The sequence below is a fragment of the Asparagus officinalis genome, chromosome 1 (assembly GCF_001876935.1).
Source record: "Asparagus officinalis chromosome 1, Aspof.V1, whole genome shotgun sequence".
Taxonomy (NCBI): Eukaryota; Viridiplantae; Streptophyta; class Magnoliopsida; order Asparagales; family Asparagaceae; genus Asparagus; species Asparagus officinalis.
Window position 1 is genome coordinate 22,501,098 of NC_033794.1, and position 8,663 is coordinate 22,509,760.

Consider the following 8,663-nt stretch of genomic DNA (forward strand, 5'->3'; position numbering starts at 1 on the left):
CTTCGTCTTCGACGATCGAGGTCAGTTCTCTTCATACAACGACACCCATCCCAGACCACTTGATGGTAGTAAATTTCTATGCTACTAGCCAGGGCCTTGTGTAGTTACAAGAAACACCTCTAGATTTCTATCCCTATCTTTGTTTGCATCACGATGACTTATACTTGATATCTCCTAATCTTCCCAGTTGTTAGTTTTCATTTAATTAAAGGGTCAGACAAGGCATAAACCTATTTCTGATACTATCACAATCTATTTAAGATATAGTCCAATGCGATATGTGTGTTAGATACTCTAAGCTCAATATCATATACACACACGTATTTGGTTTCTAAGCTCAAATATTGTATTCTCAGTTTATAGACTTAACAATCATCATATCCATATTTTATCAAGTCTATATAATCATTGTGCAAAGTTTCAAAACATTGTTTATGTCAAAACATCAAACTTCATGTATATCACTTTTTTCATGTTTTGAACACTTTTACAAAATAATGAAATTTCACAATTGGGAAATGCAAATTGGAAAATTCTTTTTATAACATGTTCAAAATATCATTTGCAAACATTTCTCAAAGTTTCATCAAGTTTGGAATTGATTTGTTATGTTTAAAGGAATTTACAAATTCACGTTTTCGTTCGTGCACATGTTCGTGCATGTTTTACAAAATTGATGATTTTTCGCAAATGGGAAGTGATATTTGAAAAATTCTTTCTCTGACATGTTTATCTACATGTTTAGAAACTTTTCTCTAGTTTTTACTATTTTTGGAGTTGATTTACTATGCCAAATTGATTTTACAAAATCATATATGTTAACAGTTTTTCAGAAATTGTAAATTTGTGTTCAAATATTTATTTCTCTTAACAGGGAAAAGATTTTTCAGAAATTCTTTCTCTGATATGTTATTCTACATGTCTAGAACATTCCCACAAAATGTAATAATTTTTGTATTTCATTTACTATTTTAAATTGATTTTACAAAACATCTGCGTACTGCTACAGTAACTCCGGTCGACCGGAAATGTCTCTGGACGTGGTTACTGTAGCATAACGGCTATATTTTCTAGATTTTGATATATCTGTTTTTTTGTCTTTCTGCTTGGTTTTCTTGGGTTTTTTGGGCTTGTTTCATGAGCCTATATATACTCCATGCCCTCATACTTCTAAGAGCACTCAAAAAATGTTTTAAACAAGTTTAAAGAGTTTTAAACAAGGGTTTAAGTGTGTTTTAGTGTTTGTTTGGTTTGAAGATTGTTTTCACAAGAGGAGGAGATCATCTTCTTGTTTGGGCTCCAATCTCCATCTCACCATCTTGTCATCTATTGGAGAAGTTTTCTAAACTCTATCTAGCTTTACATTTGCTTAGTTATTTGATTATCATTCTTTAAAGCTAGTTTTTTATATAGAGTTTAGATTTGATTATATTATCTCATTGTTACACACACCAACTTGAGCTTATTGTATTTACATACATAGTAGGATTGTGAGAGATTGTAACATTGAGTTATGCTTAATTGGGAGTGGGGAGCGGAGACGTAGGACGGAAGGTCCGAACTCCGTGATCATATTGCTTGTTTGAGTTTGTCTTTGGCGTATTTGTTTTTGCATTTATCTTATATCGCCAATTGTGCATTGCTCATTTATTTTATCCACTATCTAGTTCATTTTGTTTACCCTTGTGTTGTTTATATATCCTTGCATATATTTCATCATATAGGATATATCACTTTGTGTATATTGCTTATTCTTGCTTATAACTATTGTATATCTATCTTGCAAGAATATAGTTGTTAATTAATTTTAATTGGCATTTAATCGGATTAGATTAGCATAAGACCCTAATCACCCCCCCTCTAGGGTCTAACAATTGGTATCAGAGCTTGGTGCTCTTTGATTTAAGGTCTAATCGCCTTGAGTTAAAGATCTAAGTTAGCTTATTGTGCTAATCTAATTTTGAGCTTTATTTGTATCTTGCTTGCCCTTTATATTATGGATATGCATGGTTTAGGTTATGCCATCAATATTGCTCCTAGATTAGATAATTTCCCCTATGCCCAATGGTGTGTTAGATTTAAACTTTTTGTTCAATCTAAACACTTTGATTTATGGGAAATTATAGATGATGCTTATATTGTGTCCACTTTGGAGAAATCTAAGTGGAATAAGAATGATCATCGTATGTTTACAATGAACAATATTTTGTTAGAATATTTGCTAAATGCCTTTAATTCATCTATGTCTAACAAGTTTGTTCATTTTGATAGTGCTTATACCTTATGGAAATTTATTGAAGCGCATCAATGGGGTCAGAAGTATACTCACCACATTTTGCTGCGGTGTATGACTAACCGTGAAGTGCCTCTCTATGCCCTCGTCTCGACATAGCTGCTGAAAGGGGTCAGAACTATACTCACCACCGTTATCGGATCGCAACGTCTTGATCTTTCTCCCAGTCTGCAGTTCCAATCTCTTCTTCCACTCCACAAACAAATCTAGGACTTCACTCTTCTTCGTCATGGTGTACACCCAACAACGCCTAGAATAGTCATCTACAAAAGTGACGAACCAATGTCTACCACCAAGTGATGCAGTCTTGGTGGGACCCCAAACGTCTATGTGCACGTAGTCCAGGATGCCCCTCGTCTGATGAATGGCAGTCCCGAACTTCACATTCGTCTTCTTGCCAAGAACACAGTACTCACAGAACTCAATCTTCCCACTCTTGGCTCCCTTCAATAGCCCCTGCTTGCACAATGCCTACAGCGACTTTTCACCTGTGTGCCCCAATCTATAGTGCCAAAGTCTGCTCATGTCCGCTTCTGAAATAGCCGAAGCAACCTGGCCAATCTTGGTACTTCCCTTCAGATAATACAAATTCCGATTACGGACTCCCCTCATCACCACCAATAATCCCTTAGTAACCTTCGCTACAGCGTTTTTGAAAGTCACCTTGAATCCCTTCGCCTCCAAAGCTCCAACTGAGATAAGATTTTTCTTCAGTTGAGGAACAAATCTCACCTCTTTCAACTCACGGACTACTCCATCGTGCATCCTAATCCGCACGGTACCTATCCCACAAACGCCACAGGATTGATCATTTCCCATGACAACAACGCCCCCGTCGACTTTCTCAAAAGATGCAAACCAGTCTCGCCTAGGGGTCACATGAAAGGTAGCGCCGGAATCAAGCATCCAATCTGATGCATCCACATGGTTCACCTCCGGAGTAATCAGTAGAGAAAAGCACGAATCATCGGAATCATCGCCTTTCGCAATGTTCACCTCATTGGCCTTCGGGCCCTTTTTCTTGCCATTCTCCTTCTCCTTGAGCTTCGGGCAGTCTCTCTTCCAATGTCCCTGCTCCTTGCAGAATGCACATTGGTTCTTTGTTAGTTGGTGACGGCCTCTAGACTTTGACCTCCCTCTGTTACCACCTTTCGGATATGGGCTTCTACCTCTCGTCGACAAGGCCTCGCTTGAAGTGCTAGCACGGGAAGTCTCCTTGTCCTTCCTCCTCAAATCATAGTTGGTCAAAGCATTAGTCACTTCACTATAGCTGATAGAAGATCTCCCGTTCAACAAAGTGAGCACGAAGGTATCATACTCCTCATCCGGTAAGGAGCCCAACAAAATAATCGCCTTGTACTCATCCGATATCTTCTCATCAACATTCGCCAAGTCCAACAGCAACTTCGTATAGTTGTTCACATGAGCCGCTAGCGAGGTGCCTCTGGACATCTGAAATCTGAAGAGTCTTCGCAGCAAGTGCAACATGTTCTCAACACTCTTTGTGAGATACTTATTGTTGAGAATTTCCCACATCTTCATTACAGACGTCACCCCAATCACATCATATTTCAGCTCCTGTTCCAAACAGGACCTGATCACCTCACAAGTGTTCCTATTCATCTTCTCCCATACCGCCTCTTCATATTTAGGTGGTCTTTCGTGGACCATAATGGTCTCATCTTTTTCCAAACCTTCTCTTCAATCTCATCTGGCTTGCCATCTAACTCCAAGGTATCCTCCAAATTCTGTGCGTTCAGCGCATCCAAAACCTCGCATCTCCATAATTCAAAATTGTTTGTGCCATTAAACTTCTTCACATCTATCTTCATAGAGTGGATATTCAAACTCTGAATGGTCTTCGCGCCAGAAGAACCACCCTCGACACCCGAAGCACCTTCTTTCCCCGACATCTTACGCACCAACGAACGAAGAATAGATCCAAAACTAAAAAGATAGAGTCTTTACCAAAAGATCCCACCTTTATCACCAACGAAGCCCTAAACAAGCCTCCAAATTGATCTACTCCTCCAACCAAACCCTAGATCTGGAATCTGGGCTCTGATACCACTTGTTGTGCGCAGCGGAAATTTCGGCAGCACTTCGGCAGCACAACAAGAGAGTCAGGTTGCAATAAGAATTCTTGTTTCTCAAAGGGAACAAGAATCTGAAGCCTAATATCTCATCAAAGTGGGATATTAGCTCTTCCTCTCGTCAGCTCTAGGACTGCGCGTCGAGGGAACCTAAAAGCAATTCTTAATCACACAAATAGCGAGACAACCAATTTTACGTGGTTCGACAAATTGCCTACGTCCACGGGGCAAGGAGAGGGGAGATCTACTAATAGAGGGAGAGAATACAACTAGGGTTTACAATCACTCAATCTAAACCCTCAAACAAACTCTCAAATCCCTCACACAAATACTCTCTCAAAGAGATCACAAAACCAAAGAAGGGACTGCACCAGCCGCCAAAAAAAAACTCCCTGTCTGCAGCCTTTTTCCCGTAGCCTTAAACCTCACACGCCGCCAAAGGAAAAGAAAAACAACTGCACAAACCCTCCGCACACCACTTGCACAAAACCCTAGGAACAGTATTTGTTCCTTTATATAACCGGAGAATCCTGCATGCTTGTGGCTAAAACGAACTTGGGCCAGCGGTTAAAATCAAAACGAACTTGGGCCAGCTGTTAAAATCAAAATTCGTCCACGTAAAACCGCGTTAAAGAAACGCATGGGAAGGTTGAGTTCACGTTGAGTTCACGTGGATCTGGCCCACCACCCACTCGTTCACAGAATCAACTAAGGGCCTGTTCGTTTGCCTAAAAAAAGAGGGAAATCAAAGAAATGGAAAATTATTAAAATGAAGAATTGTTTTTGGAGTGTTTGGTTGGCTAAAAAAGAAGGAAATCAAAGAAATGAAATTGAAATGATGTTAGTTGTCACCTTATTATTGGATGATGTTTGTGATTTTTTAAGAAAACTAGTTTTAGAGTGTTCGGTTGGCGAAAAAAAATAAGGAAATGAATTATAAGAAACCTATCTCCTGTAGTTTCTTGTTTTCTTTTGTTCGGTTCATTCTTAAAAATAAGAAATGAAATGAGATGAGATGAGTTGTCATTGTATTTGTTCGCGGTGAAAATTGCCTTCATTGAATTCATTGTTATCTTGAATAACTGTTTTTCAGTTACAAAAGATCCGGTCTTTTTTAGATCCGGTTACAACGAAATCAAAGAAAAAGAAAAAATTACAACTTTCCTTTAGAACAAATCGCAAGATCCTGTTTTGCGGTCTCTTGCTTGTGTGGGTTCTTTGCCGACGCCGGGGTTAATCCGTGGACCACCGCGCGATCTAGATCCGGTCGGATCTACACGATTCGACGGGTATTATTTCACCAAGGAAATAATAGCCGGGGAGGATTAGTTCACCAAGGAAATAATCGTCCAAATCTCAGGATCAAAGGCCAAGCTTTGAACCGGAGTGTGATTTCGTGTAGATCTCAGATCTGATCTTTACCTCTCTCGAACTCCTGCCTTTTGTGACGTGGACGCTCGTCGAGAACCAGATCTGAATCTTCAAGTCTTCAAGTCTTCAAAACTCTGAGCTCAATCTTCAATTTGGCAGAGTTTCGGCTCTCAAAGTTCCAACCTCTTCAAATGAACAAAGGGGAGCCTATTTATAGACTCTCTGAACTGTTCCCGCGCACAGATCTGGGTCGGCCACCCATGGGTGGCCGGCACTGGGCCGAGCCAGGGAGCCTATTTATAGACTCTCTGAACTGTTCCCGCGCACAGATCTGGGTCGGCCACCCATGGGTGGCCGGCACTGGGCCGAGCCACCCATGGGTGGCTCGGCTTTGGCCGAGCCCCCCTTAGGCGTTTCTGTTTCGTCGTTTTGTCCGTGATTCGGCTGATTCGGACTCTGATTTGTTGATCTGATTTGGTAGTAGATCCGATTCCTGTTTTGGCAGTAAATCCACTTCTGAGTTCGAGTCCGAAACCGATCTTGATTCGGTTGTGATTCATCCGAGTCTGCTCTTGTTTGGATGACTCGTTGATTCTTCGAACCCTTGGCTTGATTCCACACATGAATGGATGTATTCCGTTGCTTGCGTGCGATTCGTCAACCTCGTCGCCTCGTTGGTTCGTCGGTTTGTGCCAAACTATGCTAAGGGACCTATAAGCAATGCTAAGGGACCTATAAGTAATTTTATATGCCTACAGATACCCCCTCCAAAGTATTTCAGTCTCGTTCTTTTATAGAAGAGTCTGGAATACTTTGGATATGATCGTCCCAACCTTCAGTCGGTGTAATGGGACTTTGGAATGGCTTCTGTTCTTGATTCCTTCAATCTTCCAGGCTATTCGGTGCTTTGTCGAATGTCTGTAAGAGTTCCGGTGCTGCATTTATTGTCTGACCGTTGTTGGAATTTTAAACTTGAAGTCGATTCCTGATTTTCTAATCTTTAGCTCGTATAACTGACCATCGATTGCTGGCGTTGAGTCTTTATTCGCGACGCGTTGTCCGGCATAGTGTTGTTGAGTTATCCTTAAGAATATTTATAAAAATATTCTCCAGGAACTTCTCAACCAAAAATAGGGAATAGTTTATACTCATATACCTTATTGGAGTAAGAAGCAGTTTATACTCGTATACTTTTCGGAGTATTAAGAAGCAGTTTATACTCGTATACTTTTCGGAGTATTAAGAAGCAGTTTATACTCGTATACTTTTCGGAGTATTAAGAAGCAGTTTATACTCGTATACTTTTCGGAGTATTAAGAAGCAGTTTATACTCGTATACTTTTCGGAGTATTAAGAAGCAGTTTATACTCGTATACTTTTCGGAGTATTAAGAAGCAGTTTATACTCGTATACTTTTCGGAGTATTAAGAAGCAGTTTATACTCGTATACTTTTCGGAGTATTAAGAAGCAGTTTATACTCGTATACTTTTCAGAGTATTAAGAAGCAGTTTATACTCGTATACTTTTCGGAGTATTAAGAAGCAGTTTATACTCGTATACTTTTCGGAGTATTAAGAAGCAGTTTATACTCGTATACTTTTCGGAGTATTAAGAAGCAGTTTATACTCGTATACTTTTCGGAGTATTAAGAAGCAGTTTATACTCGTATACTTTTCAGAGTATTAAGAAGCAGTTTATACTCGTATACTTTTCAGAGTATTAAGAAGCAGTTTATACTCGTATACTTTTCAGAGTATTAAGAAGCAGTTTATACTCGTATACTTTTCGGAGTATTAAGAAGCAGTTTATACTCGTATACTTTTCGGAGTATTAAGAAGCAGTTTATACTCGTATACTTTTCGGAGTATTAAGAAGCAGTTTATACTCGTATACTTTTCGGAGTATTAAGAAGCAGTTTATACTCGTATACTTTTCGGAGTATTAAGAAGCAGTTTATACTCGTATACTTTTCGGAGTATTAAGAAGCAGTTTATACTCGTATACTTTTCGGAGTATTAAGAAGCAGTTTATACTCGTATACTTTTCGGAGTATTAAGAAGCAGTTTATACTCGTATACTTTTCAGAGTATTAAGAAGCAGTTTATACTCGTATACTTTTCAGAGTATTAAGAAGCAGTTTATACTCGTATACTTTTCAGAGTATTAAGAAGCAGTTTATACTCGTATACTTTTCGGAGTATTAAGAAGCAGTTTATACTCGTATACTTTTCGGAGTATTAAGAAGCAGTTTATACTCGTATACTTTTCGGAGTATTAAGAAGCAGTTTATACTCGTATACTTTTCGGAGTATTAAGAAGCAGTTTATACTCGTATACTTTTCGGAGTATGTATATATTGTTCGCGGGAAAAATCGTTGTTTTCTTCATTGATTCCATTGCTATCTTGAATAACAGTTTTTCGGTTACAAAAGACCCGGTCTTTTTTTAGATCCGGTTACAATGAAAATCAAAAATAAAGAAAATTAAAAATTACAACTTTTTCTCCTTGTGAACAAATCGCGAGCTCCTGTTATTCGGTCACTCGCTTGCGTGGGTTGTTTGCCTGCGCCGGGGTTGTTTGCCGTGGACCACCGCGCGATCTAGATCCGGACAGATCTACGCAGTATAACGTGTATTATTTCACCAAGGAAATAATAGCCGGAGGGATTATTTCACCAAGGAAACAATCGCTCGAATCTCGGGATCAAAGACCAAGCTTTGATCCGGAGTGTAACAACGTAGATCTGAGATCTCGATCCCCTCGAACTCCTGCCTTTTGTGATGCGGGTGCTCGCCAAGAATCAGATCTGGACGTCCAAGTCTTCAAGCCTTCAAAAACTCCAAGATGAGGTCTCAATCCGGCAGAGTTTCGGCTCTCCAAAAGTTCTTCCAAAAAAGTCCCTAA